Source organism: Carassius gibelio, chromosome A23 (assembly GCF_023724105.1).
Source record: "Carassius gibelio isolate Cgi1373 ecotype wild population from Czech Republic chromosome A23, carGib1.2-hapl.c, whole genome shotgun sequence".
NCBI classification, from domain to species: Eukaryota; Metazoa; Chordata; class Actinopteri; order Cypriniformes; family Cyprinidae; genus Carassius; species Carassius gibelio.
In genome coordinates this window covers 10,249,221-10,270,911 of record NC_068393.1, presented here as the reverse complement: position 1 = coordinate 10,270,911, position 21,691 = coordinate 10,249,221, and the positions used below count along the sequence as shown (strand labels likewise).

At 42.6% G+C, this 21,691-nt stretch overlaps 1 protein-coding gene across 1 annotated transcript in view; it reads left to right on the top strand.

The window, feature by feature from the left end:
- Positions 1 to 21,691, top strand: part of LOC127944889 (XK-related protein 7-like) — a 71,752-nt gene that overhangs the window by 18,342 nt on the left and 31,719 nt on the right. The window lies entirely within an intron of this gene.

Here is a 21,691-nt window from a genome sequence, read left to right as displayed (position 1 = left end):
GGATAGTCCTTTTGGTCTTTGGGACTGAGAACTCAATGTCCACATCTCCGAAACCAGTTGAAATGTGGACTCATCTGACCACAGCACACATTTCAACTGTCTTTTAGTCTATCTGAGATAAGATCAGTCACAGAGAACCCCGCGGCATCACTGCGTAGAACTGATGTTAAGCTTTCTCCCAGAGTAACAGAGATCCGAGTTGAATTTATTGATGCAGCGACAGACTGTGTAAAGTGACAGCGGTTGTCCGAAGTACTCCTGAGCCCATGTGGCTATATTTAACACTGTAGCATGATGGCTCACACACATTCAATTGAGGTTTCCTGCCTTGCCTAACACAGACTGAGATTTCTCTGGATTCCCTGAATCTTTTCACAATATCATGTATGGTAGTTGGTGAAATAATTATTTGTGATTTTGCATCAGTAAATGTGATTTGTCTGACACTTCTCTCATAAAATTTGGCACAAAGTGATGATACATTATCCGGCTTTTCTTGTAAAGACTGAGATTGAGACTGAGCTCCTTTTATTACCCAAACATGACACCCTCACCTATCACCAATTCACCAGATTACTGTGAATGGTTTCAGAACAGTATAAGTAGAATATTCCATAACCTTTTAACTTTTATTTCACCTCTGTATTAACTTTTTTTGTAGTGTGTTTCAGCTGTCAAAACCAAAAAGCATTTATATTTACAAATTGCATCAAGTTGGTCAAAATCTTTTCCAAATGAAATAAAAGTCAAAGAGAATTAACAAATCACAGATTCTTTATTAAATTGAATTTTACAAAACTGAATTTTTTGAAAATTGAGGTTGTTGCGTTGACCATCAATGTAAAGTGAACCCTGCCTGGTTGACAACAGTTGACAACATTATAAATCTAGAAAAGTAATCAAAAAGTAATAAAATGTAATCAGTTACATTAATTAAGTAAATGAAATATACTACTAATTAAAGTTTAATTAGGGTATGTTGTAATCTGTAACCTATAACATTTCCAATGTAACTTTCCAATACTGCTGAGTGGTCACTAAGAGGTTACTTGCTTGTCCAAGTTAAAGATGATATTCAGGTCAGATATGGCACAGCTTCATTTATGTCTCTACCAATAAATGCATCATAGTGTAGTACAGAGGGTTAGAGAATTGTCCCATTAAGAAGCAATAATAGGCATGCTTCCTTCAGCAAGCACCACTAATTATTTCCAACAATAACAGCTGAATACCGAATATTGAATACCCATTAGTCACTCTATCGATTCGACGTATCCTTTCAAATGACCAGTGCCCCTCATTCACACTGTCCTCCACTTTCATATTCTGATTCCTCTAAAGAGCCTCTTATTTAACAATTCAACTACATGCTCTCTCCAGCCCCCTGATGAATGCATTGAATTCCTTTTCTCTCTCTTTCTCTTTATTTTTTTCTCTCTCTCTTTCTCTTTCTCTCTCTCTCTTGCACTTGTTTGATTTTTTTTCAACACTTCAGAGGGTCAGGAATGAAAACTGGAAAACAGAAGAATAGTCTGTTCTAGTTGTTTTCCTGAGCAGGCACATAGTTGGAGGAGAAGATATCTCCTTAGAGGTGCGAGATCCCGAAATAATGCCACTACAGTATGTCCATAAGTCATTTTCAGCAGTTTTCGCAAGCACTTTTTAGCTCAGTCTGTTAGCTCACAGTGTTTAGGGTTTTACTCACAATAGTGTTTCTTTTGTGCGATTTAAGAAAATGTTTCGTTGGAAACAAATCTTGGTTGCGAAGGGAAGCCAATGTGTCAGAGATGGAGTTTCTTTCCTGCACATCTTAATCTTGATCTTGCAGTCGTTGCGCTTTGAACTGCTGCTTACCACAAGTACAGGAACGTTGATTTAACAGACGTCTTTATTGCTGGTTGTTTGAAAATAGACTGTGGTGCGATATACATTGATTTATATATAAATATAGTGGGATACACATAAATTTTAAGAGCGGGGAGGTGATACAAGGCAGGAGAGTTATTCCCATTGCTGCAGAGATTGCTGTGGAAGCATTTTCAGAGGCCAAACAATACAGAGTGAAGAGTCTGCATTTCACACAATGCCACCACACTCCCACCCACCCACACACAAAACACATAAACACGCATGCAGACCAGCAAACTTTTGCTTGCACACAGGCATAAAAAAGGATATTTGAAAGTATGCCATTTGGTTTAGCCTAGAAGAAAAAAAATACATAGGCCTATACATTTATACTGTATATGTGGCATGCTTTAGGCAAGAGTATTAGTACTTGTAACACATTTTTGCTGATTTATTAATTGCATGTTTAGCCTAAACATCTGAACACATTCCTTAAACAGTCTTAGCACATATTAGCCATCTTTCCTTGAGCCTATAAAATTCACAACTTACATATTACTCAAGTATACAGCCTGTGTGTCCATACTAATGTTAATCAATAGACAACATAGTGCTATCAGACTATGTGTACTGTAAACCAACAGTAAACAAGAAATGGAATATTATTTTTATTGGCAAATGTATTCTATGTTTATTTGTTTTTTTGTGCATTCATGAACGGTGTTGGACCCGTTTGACTAAATGTTGCGGTTATATTCAGGCAGATAGACTAGACACAGTGCAGATATATAGCCTGTATACATATATATGCAACAGTTATTTCTGGTCCTTGAACCTGATTGGCTTTTCCAGGTGTGCATTATTCTAGTGATAACAGCACTCCAACTGTTTCACTGCTTCTATCCCTCCGCCGGCTGTATTTTTTACAGCGAGTGTCGGACACCCAAATCCATTATAATTTTATAAATAGTAGTTTTTTTTTGTCACATAATGTAATTTTAAGGTTATATTTTAGGTTAGAATGTAGTTGTTTAGACTTCAAATATGCATTTTTTATATATATAAAGATAATGTCTATTTGAAAATTTGCTTAAATATTTTCGGAGATGAGAGCAGCCTCAGCTCAGCCAGATCTTCTGGAACTTGCCGCCTACTTTGATGTCTCTGTTGTGGTTAAGCATGAGATATAATTCATTTTGGGTACATCTATCAGGCAGACTTTGGTCTCATTAATCTATTATTTGTTCCAGAGCAAATAGTTCTGGCTGAGAGCAAAATCTCATCACGTTATATTTCATGTAACTTCATGCTGTAAATCAGAGAGCTGCCTCTGTACATTTGACTGAATCATACAAGTAGCAATGAAATATGTAAATTCAGCCATAGGTAATATGTGTGTGTGTGTGTGTGTGTGTGTGTGTGTACATGTGTGTGCATGCGTGTGTGTGTTTGTTATTTTTGTTATAATTATTGTGGAAAATGTGATACTTTTTTTCTGATTCATGGGTGAACAGAAAATTAAAAAGAGCCACATTTATTTGAAATAGTATTCTATAACAATATCTATGCTGTCGCCTTGCATTAAATAATAAATTAAAAATAAAATCTTTCTAGAAAATCATTTAAAATTGAATTGCACTTGCACATACGTAATATGTGCTTTGTGTTATTCAAAAATTACCTGTGTTGCATTTATTGAGTACTCCACAGTGTTACATTTATTGAGAACTAACCTGCTGTCTTCTAATATAGAGACTTGAGTGTATCTCTTCTTCTCTCAGAAATTGTTTATTTTTCTTGAATCTGTGAAATAACAACATCTAAGCCTGCATTTTCATCATCTTCTAAGGCAAAATTAATATTGATTGCATTGGAATTCTGAATTCTTCCTCTGACAAGGGTTTTTGACTGCAGGTGTGATGTAAATGAGTGCATGAAGTTTGTCAGGCAAGATGGCTGCATACTTTCATCTTCTGCACTCCTGTACTCAATTGTAACAAATGTATGTGTCAAAATCAGCATAATTGATTTCACAATAGGTAGGGCTTTAGGGGATGAACATAGTAACATCCCAGAACACATTAAAGCAGATTAACGTTATTATATTTTAATTTGTCTTAGCTTCTATGCATTTGGCAAATGCTTTTTTTTATGCTAACTGGTTTACATTGCATTCCAGCTATTACTCATGCATTTCCTAGAAATCAAACCCATGACCTTGGTGTTGTCAGTGCCATGCTCTGTTTAAGAGCTACTGGAAGAACCACTCACATTAGCTTCAGAACATTTTTAATATCTAGTTTCCTTCTGATAATTTGCTCAGCAGAAATAAATACAAAAAGTATGTACTGTTGCTAGTATCAAATCTTCACAGTGATGTGTTGTAGGTACGGGATGTTGCTTGATCTAATTAAGGTTTGGGGTGAATCACAGCAGGTTGCACAGGCAGAATAAATATCATAAAATCTGCACATAGCATACTAACACAACTCAGAGGTATATAACATGTGAAATATGTGTATTTGGATGATATTTGGCAGTTGCACAAAATTTGATTAAAATATATATCAGTGTGTGTGTCTGTTTCACACACTGTTTCCAGGTTTTTATTATTGTTATTATTATTATTATTATTATTATTATTATGTGATTTTGTTATTTCTATTAAGTTAATTTAAATATCATTATTAAGGTTTAATTTAAGTTCAGTTTTAGATTTTCATTATTTCCAAATAGTAATTTTAGTGCTTAAATAGATTTCCTAACTTACTTTGGTTAGTTGGCAATTCAACATTTTTATTATTTTATTAGCATTTTTATTAACTTTATATATATTCCTTTAGATTTATTTCAATTAACAAAATTTTTGTAATAGTTTTAGTTTTATTTAATGATAATAACTCTGCCTTGAACATGCCAATGTATTGTTAAAGTGAAATATTCGATGAAAATCTCAGGGGCTATATCATGTAAATTTGTCTAACAAAAAACATTTGGGAATCCCTGACCTACATTATGTTGAAGAAGTCTTGAAAATTACAGTATAAAGTGTCTGTTTCATGCCATTCAAAATGCCATTCTTTTGTACATATAACCACAGTAACAGTCTCTTTATACTCAAAAGTGGTTATTGATGGTTTGAAATCCATTGAAGAGGCATATGGATGAAAATAGTGGAGAACAGCTTGCTGCACTGGGGAAGAAATGAGATCTCACTGGAGCACCGAGATGACAAATTGTGCCAATACAGAGTGAAGTCGGAGGAGACCAAGAGTGAAGCTGCCATATTTAGTACTTTGATTCAGTAAGTGACGTACATTGTCTGCTTTGGCCCAAGAGCCTGTGACGTCTCAGCGTGGAGAGCTAATTGCTCAAGCACGGTCTCAGTGATGCTTCCTTTTCCATTGCTCTTATTTCAACCTGGCAGCCTGCGCAAACTATACTATGTTCTTTCAACACATGCGTGTGTGAGTGAGTGTAATGGACTGGGAAAATTTAGCTTCATTATTGCCCTGTCTCATTTGCTTTAACACTGAGATGAAAGCCTTATAATCAAAGCAGCAGAATTATGACAGAAAGAGAAAGATGGAGGGGTAGTTCGGTTCAGGCATTCACATGAAACACACACACTTGCACACATGTGTGAACGCTCATGCTGCAGGCATGAGAGTAGATCGAGGTGAAAACCACTCTGAAAAAGTGTTCAGCTGAGCTAATTACCCTCTCTCTCTTTCCTCACACGCACACTCACATTTTGAGAGTCTCTAACTCTGATGTATTCTGACCTACTAAAGAAGCCCATAGGCGGTCGGTGGCTGTGTGGAAACGGGAGCTTTTTGCTGGAACCTCTTCTTTTTATAATACACTATTAGGGAATGAAGTATTTGCTAAATAGCGCTTAAATAAAACAGGGAGGGTGTCTGTGCCTGTGCCTTATCTTAGAGTGTGCCTTTTCAGCCTCTCTGCACTGCTATGCTTGAGAAGATAAAATAGCTTATGGCTAATTACAAGTAAAGGTTCTTGTCAGTTTTCTGCCAGAAGTGTGAACAGTGATGTGTGTTGACTGTAGAATTATTTCTGTGGAGGGGCAGAGACTGGGAGAAACGCTAGATGATGTATTGAACCTCGGAGTCTACATGAATCGATATTCACAAAAAAATGACTTGCATAATGTGGTGTATTTCCCAGTGAAACTGAATATTTAATGAGGCAGAAATTGATTTAATTATTCAGGTTTTGATTGAATGGTGTAAAATGGACGTTACATGGCAGAATGGAGCTCGATCTGAGTGTGAGTTTGTGTCCAGGTCTAGACTGATTCCTGTGGTGCCTTCAGGAAATTGTAAGGCAAGAGGAGCAAAGTAAAAATTTTAGAGTGGCACATCAAAAAGTGTATCCTGAAATTGTTATTCTCCGTTTCTTCATTAAAAAGAAATAAGATTCAATTCTAATTCTGACTCAACATTAATGCACATTATAGACTAGTGTTTGGAGGTAAGCCCTGAATCCCCTATTTCTCTGCTGGCTCTGTCCAGCCCTGAAACATTTACCCTCTCTCATGTCTTTGTTTAAAGTATTTGCTGAGTTTTGGTTCATTTTAGTGATGTGTTTCAGAAAGAATTTCACGCAAACCAAGACGACAAAGCATGTCCTGTATGTTTTCTTTATTTTACAAAAGCACACCTTTTTGTTGTTATTATCAGTGTATAGAAATAAAAGTAGACCCTTTAGAGATTCGATTGATGTATTGCTTTTATCTTTACAATCAAAAATTACACAAGCATGTTTGTTGACCCCAGGGGGTTAAACATAAAATATTTTAGGGGAAATGGGATATTCACTAATGAAGGACTTCATTGTAAAGGATTTTACTACTGATTGAGGATTTTAGTATTGATTAAATGGTGCAAATTGGACATTACATAATCGTAACATATTGGAATCTATTATGGATTTTGGTTCATTAAATTAACATTTACAATTATTATTAAATTAAATAAAATTATTTTTCCAATATAAATCTCCCATTAAATACTGAATTGATCACATATTTTTATATACCAAATGTAATTTTTTTTTTTTTTTAAAGATGAGAATAAGTGTATAAAATAATAGTATTAATAAATTGTGTATGTGGCTATTTTTACTTAGAAATGAGCAAATATTCTACAGCATACCATATCTTTAGATCAAGACATTGCATATTACTTGTTCATCAAAGCAGAAAATGATCATGTCATCTCCAATTTTTTTACGTAAAAGCCAGCCTTGCAAAAAATAGATACCTTCAGTGTTTCATTAGTGGAGTCATCCTCCCATGGAGATCACAGAATGGGGAGGCACGTACATGCTGACTGACGTCACAAATTGGTGAATGCTGCTGTAATTTAGTGGCTGAGGGCAGCAGATGGATATTGTACAGAAAACGACACATCCATAATAGAACAATACTGGATCAAAGACCAAATAAAATAAGGCACAGGTTTCCAGTGCTTCCAGATCTGTTACTACAGCTCCCCTTTTCCCTGCCAAACATTTATTTCTGTAAAATAGCATAGAGAGGGCTGTCAGCTAGGATTGGCCTTGTTTGCTTGTGATGTAAAGGCTCAGGAATAGCTTTCCAGTGGCCATGTTTCTAAATCACCTCAGTGAGAGCAGCACCACAAACCACTAAACTACTCACAACTTATAAAATGTGTCCTGATCTTGGCGTCTGACCAATTCACTTCTGTCATACAAATAACTAACAGCTCAAATATGTTCTTCTCTTATCCTGAGACAGACAAAATCGAGCATGTTTCTGTTTTTCTTTGTTTTTCTTTTTTTTTTTTTTTTGAAGTGCTGGCATGAACATTTGCATTCTCATGAGCCTTTACTATCACATTAATAAATTAACATCTAATTGAGTCTAAAAGAGAAGGCTAAACAAACACAGTGAGAGAAGGAATAAGAGAAAAAATGCAATCAGAAGAAATTAAAAGCTGAATTAGTAAACAAGACTAGGTTTTTATGAAATTATCTGACAACTTTTGTCATCTTTTTTGTGCAGTCTATTGAGATCTTGGAAAGATCTATTTAAAACCTACAAAAAATGAAATAAAATAAATTTTCAGTAGCTTCTTAGACCCTGAATTGTTTGATTTCACCAGTCCATTAAACACAAATAGTGGACCTATTTATCACTTGCTGAGAACAGTGGCAGGCACTTCATCTCAATAAGCAGTTGTAGACCAGATCTCATCAGCAGCTTCCTGACCCGTCCAGTAACTAGCCAATTACACCAAGCCACCTGAAACTAAATGTGAGGAGCTCAAATTGGTATTTTTTATTACAAGTATGCAACAGTTGAACATTGTAGTCAGAATTATGAGGGGCCGTACAAGCCATAATTCATTCTGGCACTCTCACACACTTAAATTCTCCTTTCACATATATACATTTCTTCTCTCACACACTAACATTCTCCTTTCACATACATATATTCTTGCATTCACACACTTACATTCTCCATTCACATACATACATTTCTACACTTACACACACATACATTCTCCTTTCATATACATATATTCTTGCTTTCACACACTTACATTACGAATGGAGAATGTAAGTGTGTGAGAGTGCCAGAATGAATTATGGCTTGTATGGCCCCTCATACAGAATCAAATGTTGTTTTTAATCCTATTTTATCTTTTATTTTATTTTTTTATTTTTTTATTGTTTTATAGAATATGCACATGCAGAGTCCTGTTTTTTTTTTTTTTTTTTTTTTTTTTTTAGCAAGGAACAAATGAATTAAAAGTAACAATATTTGTGTCTAATGTTTAAAAATATTTATTATAAATGTTGATCTTGTTGTACTTAGTTGTTATATACATTAAAACAACCTGCGGGGGGGGGATAAGCTGTTTTAAAACTGATATTAATAATGAATATAGCCAGGGTGAACATAAGAGACTTCTTTCAAAAACATACAGTAATAATTCACTGGAGTAGTACATATAATTGTAATCAAATCAAATCAAAAACAAAAACTAAATTATTTAAAACTGTAAATCCATATATGAAGCCCTGTTTGCACATTTTTGGTTTTAGAGGTAGACGAGGTAACCACATCATTATGCATGTTTAGGTGCCAACACTGCCTCATTTTTTTTTAACCATACAACAAGAAGTTGCATTTCACGGTTGAGAAACCAGCTCAGAATGAGTATGGTAATACTGCAGCTATAATGTGACCCACAATGCATTTCTGGACAACAGCAAACCACCGAAAGATAGAACAGAAACAATAGCAGAGAACAGAAATCAGAAGAAGCTCTGCATTTGGACTTATTGCTGGATTGCTGACTTTCTACTTTCTTTGATTCCTCTGTATCTGAGTCACCTATGATTAAAGTTTGTTGACTTTAAACAGGAATCATTGGCTTACTTTACAATAATGTATGTGTGTAGTTGCTGACTCATGAGTCCATCATATGAACACACAAGTTCGTTTACCATGAAGTCTATTTTACACTCTGAGTTGAGGATTAATGAAAAAATAATAAATTACCACCCACAATAACCTTTTTTTTTTATTTAAAAAAAAAGTGAAAACTAGTTTTTCCACTACTGCATATAAACTCAATTACTTTTGCATTTTAAAATTGTAGATGTATAGTTCTACTTTCATCCGAAACACACACACACACAACAAAATAATCACTGGATTTGCCAAAACCCAAACTTTGAAAGATTTATAGATTTGTTTTATTTTATTTTATATTTCTAACTTTATTGGTATTTTTGAGGAATTGAAAAACAAGATATCCTTAAGCAGAACTACGTCTTTCTTCTGTTTGTCTTATATTATGTAATTTAACTTAGTCTTTACTTATTTTCTATACTCCCCTTATGTACTGTATTTAATAGTGTACATTTGTAAAAATTATTTTAAATCTTTTATGGCTACTACCATTATTATTGTAAAATTATTTTAAACAAACCCACTCCAAAAAGTGCAAAACAAAATAATCATCTCAGGTTACTTATGTAACCATGGTTCCCTAAATAAGGAACGAGACACTGCGTCCTCTAATGGTCGCTATGAGGAATGGTATACCCACACCACCATGTTGAGGGGAGTGCAGGCCAGAACTATAGTGAGCACTAAGCACCAACTCTACCATTTCCATAGGAATTGCCCCTGGGATGTTAGATGGTTGTCCGTGACATTACCCCTTAAGGCCAAAGGCCCAGGCTACATACCCAAACTTTCCTGTTAGAGCTAGACTCCTGGACCCAGGGTAGAGCTCAAGGCTTGGAATCAAAAATAGATTCCTTTAAAGGGATACGACCAAGAGCCTACCATCATAATAAGTCTTGGCCTGTTACACAGGGGCTACCGCTTGCTCTCGCATAAGCTTAAACAGTATCAACAGGAACTGTATCAACAGATCCCTAGTAGCAACACCCTGTTTATATAGGTATCCTGAGGATACATAGGTGGAATGGCGCACAAGATAAACAGGGCTTTTACCAGCTCAAAAAAGGGCACGAAGCAAATACGCGAAGCCCTACATATACAAACTCTGGGGTTTCTCTAGATCAGAACCATGGTGGGTGAGTATGATGTATGATCCATTCTCTCTCTCTCTCTCTCTTTATATATATATATATATATATATATATATATATATATTGTCACGGGGTGAAGAACCACTCGACAAGAGGTACGTGAAATCAAAAGCCCCGGAGGGTGGGTTTATTGAAAAGTGAAGGGTGCCTGGTGAAGTGTCCTGATCTGCTTTCCGCTGGTTGGTGCTCCCCGTGTGCTCTCCGTGCTCCTCTGTGCCAAACAAGGGGAAAGTGGGTGTCCAGACGTGCTCCAAAGGGTGTGGGCTGTCGGTCACTCGCTGCTTTCTGTGGGGATAGGAGAGAGGGGTTAGTCCAGCTTTGCGTTCTGTTTGAGAACCTCTTCTCAGTGCAACATGTGCTGCTTTTCAATGTGCTGGCTGATGGGGAGCAGCTGTGACCGATCAGCCGGTGACGAGGACGTGCAGGTGTTTTGGTTTGGTTTCCAGGGCGACGCTGATTCCTCTGGGAGTGCTCGTCACATCCCCCCCCCCTAAGCGTCGTTCTGGTCCTGCGAAGACATGTAGAAAGTAGGGGTGAGATTAGGGGAGGGTGGGGAATGACCCCTGACAGACCTGCATAAGCTGTCCAGATCCGGGAGAGGCCATCGGCGTTCGCGTTGGCGGCCCCAGCTCGATGGCGGACTTCGAAGTGGAAGTCCTGGAGCGCTAGGAACCAGCGAGTCACCCTGGCGTTGGTGTCCTTGGCGCGGGCCATCCACTGTAGGGGCGCGTGGTCGGTTACCAGGGTGAACTTGCGGCCCAGGAGGTAGTACCGGAGCTCCAGGACTGCCCACCTGATGGCCAGGGCTTCCTTCTCCACGGCGGCGTATTTCCTCTCGGCGGGGGACAGCTTCCTGCTGATGTAGATGATCGGATGCTCCTCACCTTCCTGAATTTGGGAGAGGACCGCTCCTAGTCCTGTGTCGGAAGCATCCGTCTGCAGCAGGAAGGGGCAGCTAAAGTCCGGGGCGCGGAGTACCGGCGAGGACGTGAGTGCTGCTTTCACCTGGGAGAAGGCTTCTTCCGCCGACGGGGTCCAGCATACTTTCTCCGGCTGCCCCTTCCTGGTCAGGTCTGTCAGGGGGGCGGCTAAAGAGGAGAAGTTGGGGATAAAACAACGATAATAACCCGCCAACCCCAAGAAGGCTCGTACCTGGGTCTTTGTCTCCGGTCTTGGTGCGGCGTGGATGGCCTCAACTTTCTTGTCTTGCGGCCGGATGAGTCCTCGGCCGACTTGATAGCCCAGGTACTTGGCCTCAGAGAGGGCTAGGTGGCATTTTCGGGGGTTGGCGGTAAGTCCAGCCCGCCGGAGCTCCGAGAGCACCCTCCGCAGACGATCCAGATGTTCGTCCCACGCCTCGGAGTGGACCACGACGTCATCCAGGTAGGCGGCCGCGTAAGCTTGGTGAGGCCGCAGGAGGATGTCCATCATCCGCTGGAACGTCGCGGGGGCCCCATGTAGGCCGAAGGGAAGGGTCCGGTACTGCCAGTGGCCACTGGGGGTGGAGAAGGCGGTTTTCGGCTTGGCGGCCTCGGAGAGCGGTACCTGCCAATAGCCCTTGGTTAGGTCTAGGGTGCTGATATACCGGGCCCTTCCTAGCCGGTCCAGCAGTTCGTCCACCCGAGGCATGGGGTACCCGTCGAATTCGGAGACTTCGTTCAGGCGGCGGAAGTCGTTACAAAAGCGGAGGGTGCCATCCGGCTTTGGGACCATCACAATGGGGCTGGACCACGGACTCCGGGATGGTTCTATTACCCCCAACTTTAGCATCTGTTGGACCTCTTCCTCAATAGCCTGCCGACGAGCCTCCGGGACTCGGTAGGGCCGTTGCCTAACGACGACTCCTGGGGGCGTCCGGATATGGTGTTGAAGCACGTTGGTCTGCCCGGGCTGAGAGGAGAACACATCCTGGAACTGACTGACCAGGTGCTGCAGCTCCGTCTTCTGGGCAGCCGAAAGGTGGGGGTTGATATCCACAACCACGGGCTCGGTGAGGCTTAGGGCAGCTACTTGGTCCCGGGTCCCCACCCATTTCTTTAGGAGGTTGACGTGGTAGAGTTGCTCCGCCTGCCGTCGTCCCGGCTGTCTCAGGCGGTAAGTGACCGGTCCAACCCTCTCGACGACCGAGTAGGGCCCCTTCCAGGAGGCCAGAAATTTGCAGGCGGAGCTGGGGACCAGGACCATGACGCGGTCTCCCGGTTGGAACTCCCGTGGCTGGGCTGTCCGGTCATAATGACGTTGCTGCGCTTGTTGGGCCCTGGTGAGGTGTTCCCGGACTAACGGCATCACTCGGTCGATCCGTTCCCTCATTTGCCGGACATGTTCGATGACGGTACGATGCGGGGCCGGCTGCTGCTCCCACGCTTCCCGGGCCACGTCCAAGAGGCCCCGGGGTTGACGGCCAAACAGGAGCTCGAAGGGGGTGAAGCCAGTTGAGGCCTGGGGAACTTCGCGGATCCCGAAGAGCACGTAGGGGATCATGAGGTCCCAATCCCGCTTGTCCTCCGCCGCCACACGTCTGAGCATTTGCTTGAGGGTCTGGTTAAATCTCTCTACGAGGCCATCAGTCTGGGGGTGATAAACAGTGGTCCTCAACTGCTTCACCCGCAGCAGCCGGCAGAGGTCAGCCATTAGCCGGGACATAAAGGGGGTTCCCTGGTCAGTCAGGATCTCTGAGGGGAGGCCGACTCGGCTGGCCAGCAGAAACAGCTCCTGGGCGATGGACTTTGCGGTGGCCTTCCGCAGGGGGACTGCTTCTGGGTACCGGGTGGCATAGTCGACGATGACCAGGATGTGCTCATGCCCTCGGGCAGACTTCGGCAACGGCCCCACTATGTCCATTCCAATCCGCTCGAAGGGCACCTCGATGATAGGCAGCGGGATGAGCGGGCTGGGGGGAGGAGTCCGGGGCGACGTGGCCTGACAGGTCGGGCAGGCCTGGCAGAACCGCTTTACCTCGGCGTCCAGGCCCGGCCAATGGAAACGGTCGCGGATGCGTTGGGCAGTATTGGCTGCCGCGAGGTGTCCTGCCATGGGGTGGGAATGGGCCAGCTCCAGAATGGTCTCGGTCTTGGCACGAGGCACAACTAGTAACTTTTTCTCCTCCCCCCTATGCTGGGCGACACAATACAGCAGGCCATTCTCTACGACAAAATGTGGGAGAGGGTGGGGCCGGGGGAGGACGTCCTCTCCATCCACGACTCGCACCTGGCTCCAACAGTGCTTGAGTCGGTCGTCCTCCCGCTGTTCCTTGGCGAAAGAGCCCCCTCCAGCGGCCTGTTGGTAGACATCATAAAACAGATTAGTAGATTGGGAGGGGGCCTCACCTTCTCTCCCACTGTCGGAGACGAGCAGGGCCGGTCGGCGGCGGGGTCCAGGCGGCCGCCTCGGTCTTCGACGGTTCCCCTTGGGGCTGGCAGGCTGGGTAGCGGCGGACAGCAGCTTCTCGAAGCCGGGCCAATCCCTTCCAAGCAGTACGGCCACCGGCAGGTCCTTCACCAGGCCTACCTCCACTGGCCAGGTGCCCTGGGGGGACGAAATGACCATTTCACGGGCCGGTACTTGACGAGTGTCTCCGTGCACACAGGTAATCGGTAGGAAGTTTTTCCGGCCGCTTCGCGGGGCGCACAGCCGCGCCTGGATGAGGGTGACCGCACTGCCTGAGTCCAACAGGGCCCGGAACCGTCTTCCATCCACCTTCACATCTGCTTCGGGGGCTCCCGCCGGCACCCGTTGGTGAAGGATGCAGCCTGCCAGCCAGGCTCGCGGAGGCGACGGTGGTTCGGCACTTGGCATGGGCTCATCTCGCGGTGGGGGAACCGTCGGCCTGCTGACGGGTCGCGCGGTGCCTTCGAGCGGGCGTCGCTCCTGGACCACCCTCCGGGGGAATGGCGGCAGCCGGTCCCCTGCCCCGCTGGGATGAACGGCATCCGCCAGCTCGATCGCCTCCACTAGTTCCCGGACGTCACGTGGGTCCCTCATGCCGACGGCCTGTCGGTGGGCGCGAGGTAGTGCGCGCAGGAGGCGATCGACCACCACTCGTTCCGCTACCTGTGTTGGTGTGGGGTTTCCTGCCAACAGCCAGTGCTGGGCGAGGCGGCTGAGTTCGGCTGCCTGGGCACGGGCTGGCACCCGGGGCTTGTATTCCCACTCGTGGAACTGCTGGGCGGCACTTACAGGGGAGAGGCCCAGCCTCGCCAGGATCTCTCGCTTCACTTCGACATACCTGTCGGCACTCATCAGGGGGAGCGAGAAGTAAGCCCTCTGTGCTTCACCGGTGAGTAGGGGTGCCAGCGCACGTGCCCACTCGTCCTCTGGCCATCCCTCTCGGTGGGCAGTGTTTTCGAAGACCTGAAGGAAGGCTTCCACATCGTCATCGGCCGTCAGGGCTTGTGCCCGAGGCTCAGGTAGCGGAACGCGCTGGGCCGCGGCCGCCCGGACGGCGGCGAGTTCATCCTCCGTCCTGCCCAGGCGAGTGGCGAGGTGTTCCGCTATTTGCTGCTGGCGGATGCTAACCTCAGCGAGGCGTTGTAAGACGTCCTCCATCGCGGGGCCGCGCGTGCCGCCTTCCGTGGTGCTGCTGACAGAAAGCAAAAAAAAATTAGGAGTTGGGGCGGTGACCTTGTCGGTGATTCCTCACTGTTCTGCCCGCATTCTCCACCACTGTCACGGGGTGAAGAACCACTCGACAAGAGGTACGTGAAATCAAAAGCCCCGGAGGGTGGGTTTATTGAAAAGTGAAGGGTGCCTGGTGAAGTGTCCTGATCTGCTTTCCGCTGGTTGGTGCTCCCCGTGTGCTCTCCGTGCTCCTCTGTGCCAAACAAGGGGAAAGTGGGTGTCCAGACGTGCTCCAAAGGGTGTGGGCTGTCGGTCACTCGCTGCTTTCTGTGGGGATAGGAGAGAGGGGTTAGTCCAGCTTTGCGTTCTGTTTGAGAACCTCTTCTCAGTGCAACATGTGCTGCTTTTCAATGTGCTGGCTGATGGGGAGCAGCTGTGACCGATCAGCCGGTGACGAGGACGTGCAGGTGTTTTGGTTTGGTTTCCAGGGCGACGCTGATTCCTCTGGGAGTGCTCGTCACAATACATATATATATATATATATATATATATATATATATATATATATATATATATATATATATATATATATATAAAGAACTTTTCAACCACTGTCTCGATAGAGGTATCAAAAAGTTTGACAGGCAAGATGTATCCTAAAAGGAAGTCTTAAGAGATGATGCCTCCCCCGTGGAGAGATTGTAGGGTAGCTTCTCTTCAACAGGTGGCATCTTCTCATATTCATTCTCACGCATGTCCTTGATGTTGGCTTAACTAGTATGCTGGAATCTGTGGATGTGGGACGACAATGGATTTTTTTTTTTTAAGCCGGAGTGCAGTATAATGTGGTTATCTGAGACTGACATGATATAAACCATCTGTCAAAAAACTGCAGACATACCCCCACTCCACATTTCCTATGTAAACAAAAGGAAGTTACTGATAGAGAGAAATTTTCCTTCAGATCTTTTCCATGTTCTCACCGTGACACCGCATGCAGCTCCCACAGGAGCAAAACACGCTCCGCCCAACCACTAGATTACCTCAGAAATCAAGCGTGAGTGAAGCTGCTGCCACAAATGCATCGTTTTCCCGCGAGAGGCAAACACACTCATGCAAACGCCGTTTACAGGGCACATCCAACTCCCTTGATAGCTGAACGCACTTGCTCTTCACCACACACACCCACAGCACGCAAGCCGTTTGAACTGCGGGTATCAGAGCCAAGCCTCTGGTGAGAAGCGTGTTAAACGCTGTATACTTCAAACTAAACAGTCAGTGAAGACGAAAGTGGAAGACGTGTTCTCCCGGGGCCTATTTATACTATAGTCACTTTTGTAGTGACGGCATGCCATGACAGTCATGGGCTGTCGCCTTGTTGATTGTTGTTTTTCAGTGTATGGTTCAGACATGGATCACAACAAGGCAATGACATAGCGACCCCTAGAGGACACAGTTTGAATTTATCTTGGAAGGGAACTAATTGGTCACTTTAAATAAACAATTTTCTTTCTTTCCTGATGTGTTTATTTTTCTTGCTTGTTTTCTTTGTTTTTATTTGACTGTTTATTTGCTTATTTTTGTGTGTTTGAGTTTGTTTTTGTTTGATTATTTAATCCCTTGCCAAAATGTTTGAAGTAGTTTTATTTACAGGTACTGTAGCTTGTTTTTATGTTATTCTTTCTTTCTTTCATTTGTGAGTGTTTTTATTTGTTTCTTTGTTTTTGTTTGTTTGTTTACTACTTCATTGTTTTCATTTTATTTTAATTGATTGATTTATTGACTGTTTCTTTATTTCACTCTTTCTTTCTTTTCTGCCTTTCATTATGATTGGATAGTTTGAGGAGAGACAGGAAGTGACTGTAGAGAGAGAGAACGGGATCGGGAAAAAAAGCCAAGAGCTAGGACTTGAAAGTAAGGCACTTTACATTATTCTTAACCAGAATAAGCAGCAACAGGGACCAGACATTTAGCAATTTCTTCAATAGTCTGTCTATATGAGACTATGTTCTGTGTGGTTGCCAAGTCATTCCTCACTGGCCTAAATCAAAAAAGCTCATCCCAAAGAGCTAAGGTCCTTCCTTCACTGTGCATCTATTATGCTTTGTTACATTTTTATTATCCACCATGTAAAAATCTCAAGTCTGATTACTGAGAAAAATAATATTACAATTCTCCTCAACAAACCACATGATTTGAGGTATAATTTATGTCTGTAGCATACAGTCTGAACATTATCTCTGGGTTTGGTTAAAACACAAATGGACACACTGAAACAATTTCATACAGAACAATGCTAACCATTGCACTTCACTATAGCAGACAAGTGTTTCATTAACATCTAATTAACATGCAATATGTTCATGGCCCAAAAGTGGATGAAGAAATACACTAGTGTACTCTATATATCTATATTTAACCAATTTGACACACTATCTGACACATTGTAGCTAATGAGAATTCTCATACGCTATCAAGATAAAAAAGGGCCCTACATGAATATATTTTTCTGACATGAGAACAAATTCTAAGTGCAGTTGTTAAGGAAGTGTTAATTCCAGCGGACTCCATATAGTTAAAAGGAGGATAGAGCAAACATAAAGTTTCCCTATTGTGCATCAACACTGATGAGCTAGTGGCATTCAGCCATGTGTTTCATTTACCAGCTAATTTGAAAGCCCCCCTAGTATCTAGTATTTAGTTCAAACACAAGCACACACTTTCCTAATGCCTGATCGGTAGGCCCTGTACCCGCTTTTTGATATTTTTCTGCTCTATTAACTCAATAATGATATATCATAAATCAGAGAAGTGATCGCCATGTTTTGCTTCCCTAGGTAATTATTTCACCCAGCTCCCAAGATGTGTCTGAAAGCACAAATAGCTCTTCACAATGAGTCAATTACTTCAGCTAAACGCCCCACTCTCTCTAACAGCGCCACTGTTTAAATGGACAATAAATGATATGAACATTATGCCATTTTGCAATAACAAATCATTTCAGAGATGTAATTAATATCCAAGAATAACACTGCACGGTGGACATTGTTAGATAAAAAATTTCTGGCAATGTCTCTCTGTAAATGTGAGCTATTACGGTTCATTTCTTGCGCTCGCAACACATCACATGTGGCTTATATTGATTTAATTGTGTTTTACATAAAATTTATGCAGTTATTTACAGGTAAAGTACCACCCATTGGGGGATGAACAGTTGTGGAGAAGACTTTGTGTGAACAAATCCTTTCTATATCATCAAAATGATAAATAATACTGGATTGAATAAAGTTTTTAAGGGCAATGTGATGAAACTGAATGCTCACAGGCACCAGCATGACAAAGTATACCATGAAAAATATTATAATAGTGGATAATATGAAAATATTTTCTTATTCTGAATCCATACAAAAGTCTAATACATATGCTATATCTTTGAATTATTTGTATTTTATTATCTGGTTTACAAAACTGCTTTAAATTATTAATTAATGAACTAAACTAATTCTTGAGTTCACCTCACTCAATCTGGTCAGAGATCGCTGTTACTCAACATCTAAAATATAATTACATTTACTTTTAATGACAACAAGCTATCATTTGACTTCAGAGGACTTTGATTATAGTGCAAATATAAAAATTTGTTTAAAAGTTTTATGTTAGCTACTTTTATTGTGTCATTTTCAAAGTTTTAAAGCCCCAGTTCTCATTATTTGTATACTGCATGGCAAAAAGCTACCAGTTTGTTTGTTTTTTTAAATATCTTCTTTTGTGCTCCACAGAAGAAAGCAAGTCATATGGGTTTTAAATTATTTGGCAGTGAGTAAATGATAACAGAATTGGTTGAACTATCCTTTTAACATATTCTACATCATGCACATTGAGCTAATGCAGACACATTGAAACGAATGGACCTGTGAAACGAGACACTGCCATAGACAGCCTCATTTCCTTGGCTCTAATAGCTCTCAGGTGAATAATTGTGCTGATCGATGGCGATATACTCCGGCTTCAGCTCTGCAGATAAAAAGGCAAAGATTTGCCATTACTTTATTACATAGAAAATATTTTTTCACTTACAATCAATTCAATTAAATTAAGTTTATTTGAGTAGCGCTTTTCACAATACATATCATTTCAAAGCAGCTTTACAAAAATATAAGTTTCTACAATATATTTAGTAGTAGTTTGTCAGTGGTGACTGTCAAATTGATGTACATTTGACAGGAATGTATGTTAAAATTCAGTTAATGACATAATCAAAGAGACGATGAACACTATCCCAGACAGCTTTTACTCAAAGCAACTTGCAATTGGGGAATACATAAAGTGATTCTTGTTAAAGAGGCTAACAGACATAGGAAGTGCTGGTAGAACCAGGTTTCAGTCATTGTTCAAATAAGTACAAGATAGAAAGGGAAGGAATAAAGTAAAGTAAAAAGAGTAAAGTAAAGTAGCGTCGAAAGAAAGTTTTCGGCATTCCGGATAGGGGTGGGAAGGTCATTCCACCAGCCAGGAATGGTGAGCAAAACGGTTCTGGAAAGAGATTTTGAGCCTTTCTGTGCAACGAGATAGAGGGAGGTGGAACATGAGCTCTTTTGGGCTCGTTGAAGACCAGTTCTGCCACTGCATTCTGAATCATTTGTAGAGGTCAGATTGTGCTTGATGGAAGTCCAGCCAGAAGAGCATTACAGGAGTCCAGCCTAGAAATGACAAGGGTCTGGACAAGAAGATGTGCAGCATGCTCCGTTAGCAAGGGCCTCTTTCTGATGTTGTGCAATGCAAACCTGCAAAATCAAGCAGTTTTTGCAAAGTAGTCTTTGGGGGTCAGCTAAAGATTACACCAAGATTTCTGACTGAAGTTGATGGGTTAATTGTAGAAGAACCTAGCTGGATGGTGAAATCATGCTCTAGAGTTGGAGTAGCAGAGAAGACAAGAAGCTCAGTCTTTGCCAGGTTGAGCTGTAGGTGATGTTCTTTCATCCATGCCGTGATCTCCGCAAGGCAGCCTGAGATCCGTGCAGCTACTGTTGGATCATTTGGTTGAAATGAGAGGTAGAGCTGTGTGTCATCAGCATAACAATGTTAGGAGAAGCCGTCTAAGGATTACGTATGTAACCCTGGTTCCTCGAAGGAATGAGACGCTGCGTCGATGACGCTTTCTCGTTCTCGTTCCTTCCAGGAACCAGGGTTACATACGTAACCTTAGACGTCCCTCTTCAGGAACTCGAACTGCATCCATGCCGCTATGAGAAACGAGAAATCCCACACCGCCAGACTTTCAAATCTCTGCCTAGTGTGGAAGAGCACAGCTAAAGCAAGAGAAATGGACAGGAGCCTGACAGTAATCAGGGACAACCCGTCCAATGGCCAACTTCAGAAGGAATGAGTCTTGACCAGAGGAATTAGAGGACCCGAGGCTTAGGATAGCATCCGAATCACCACTAAGAAAAGGCTTCTTAAGTCTCCTAAAACGACGGTCCTCAGACCCACATCGTCTGCTAGAAAGACTAAACCAGAGCCTGCTCGGGGCAGGTCCCCATGAAGCACACTTGGCAGGGGCTCCCACACCGCCACACCGTCTTGCGAGCCTCTGGCCTCTGATCTCCTGAGGGCACTGAGGAGAGACGGGCACCATGTAATGCGCTGTACACCGCTCTTCCCCAGAGGGAGCTAGCCCTCAAAATGTCCTAGGCCTTAGGCGTCAAGACGTCATGATGAAGGCTATCCAGTGAAAACGACGAGAATCAGAAAGAGCTTTATTGCCAAGTATGCTTGCGCATACATGGAATTTGTTTTAGTGACATAAGCTTCCAGTACACAGAGACAACAACACACGGACAAAAAAAAAAAAAAAAATACATATATTGGTAAATAAATAAGTGTACAAACAATTGTGCTATAAATGATAATGGAATAGGATTGAGTAAGATGCAGGGATGTACTAGGATGGAGGGGTAACAAATAAATATAAGGATATTGCACATTTTTATTGCATAAGCACAACTGGGGAACATTTAACTGTTCATGAGGTAGATTGCCTGGGGGAAGAAACTGTTCTTGTGCCTGACTGTTCTGGTATTTGCGGCTCTGAGGCGCCGGCCAGATGGCAAAAGTCCAAAGATGGGGTGACTTGGATGTGAGGGATGCAGAGTGATTTTCTGAGCCCTTTTCCTCACTCTGGATGTATACAGTTCTTGAAGGGTGGGCAGAGTAGCACCAATAATCCTTTTCGGCAGTCCGAACAGTTCTCTGTAGTCTTCTGATGTCTGAACAGTAGAACTGTTTCAGCAGCTCCTCTGGCAGGTTTAACTTCCTCAGCTGGCGAAGGAAGTACAATCTTTGTTGGGCCTTTTTCACAATGGAGTCAATGTGATTATTCTACTTCAGGTCCTAAGAGATGGTGGTTCCCAGGAATCTAAATGACTCCACTGCAGTCACAGTGCTGTTCATGATGGTGAGTGGGGAAAGTGCAGGGGGGTTTCTCCTAAAGTTTCTCCTAAATAAATGCTTTCCACAAGAAGCCTTCAGCCTGGGAGCGCCACTCTGACTCTAGCATCTGTGGAGTACAGGAACACGGTTGGACTGCTCCGACTAGCAGCCCCTGACCGCCTCAACCTCCTCAGAGGAAGAGAGGTGAACACGTGTTCTCACACAATAAATTACATCC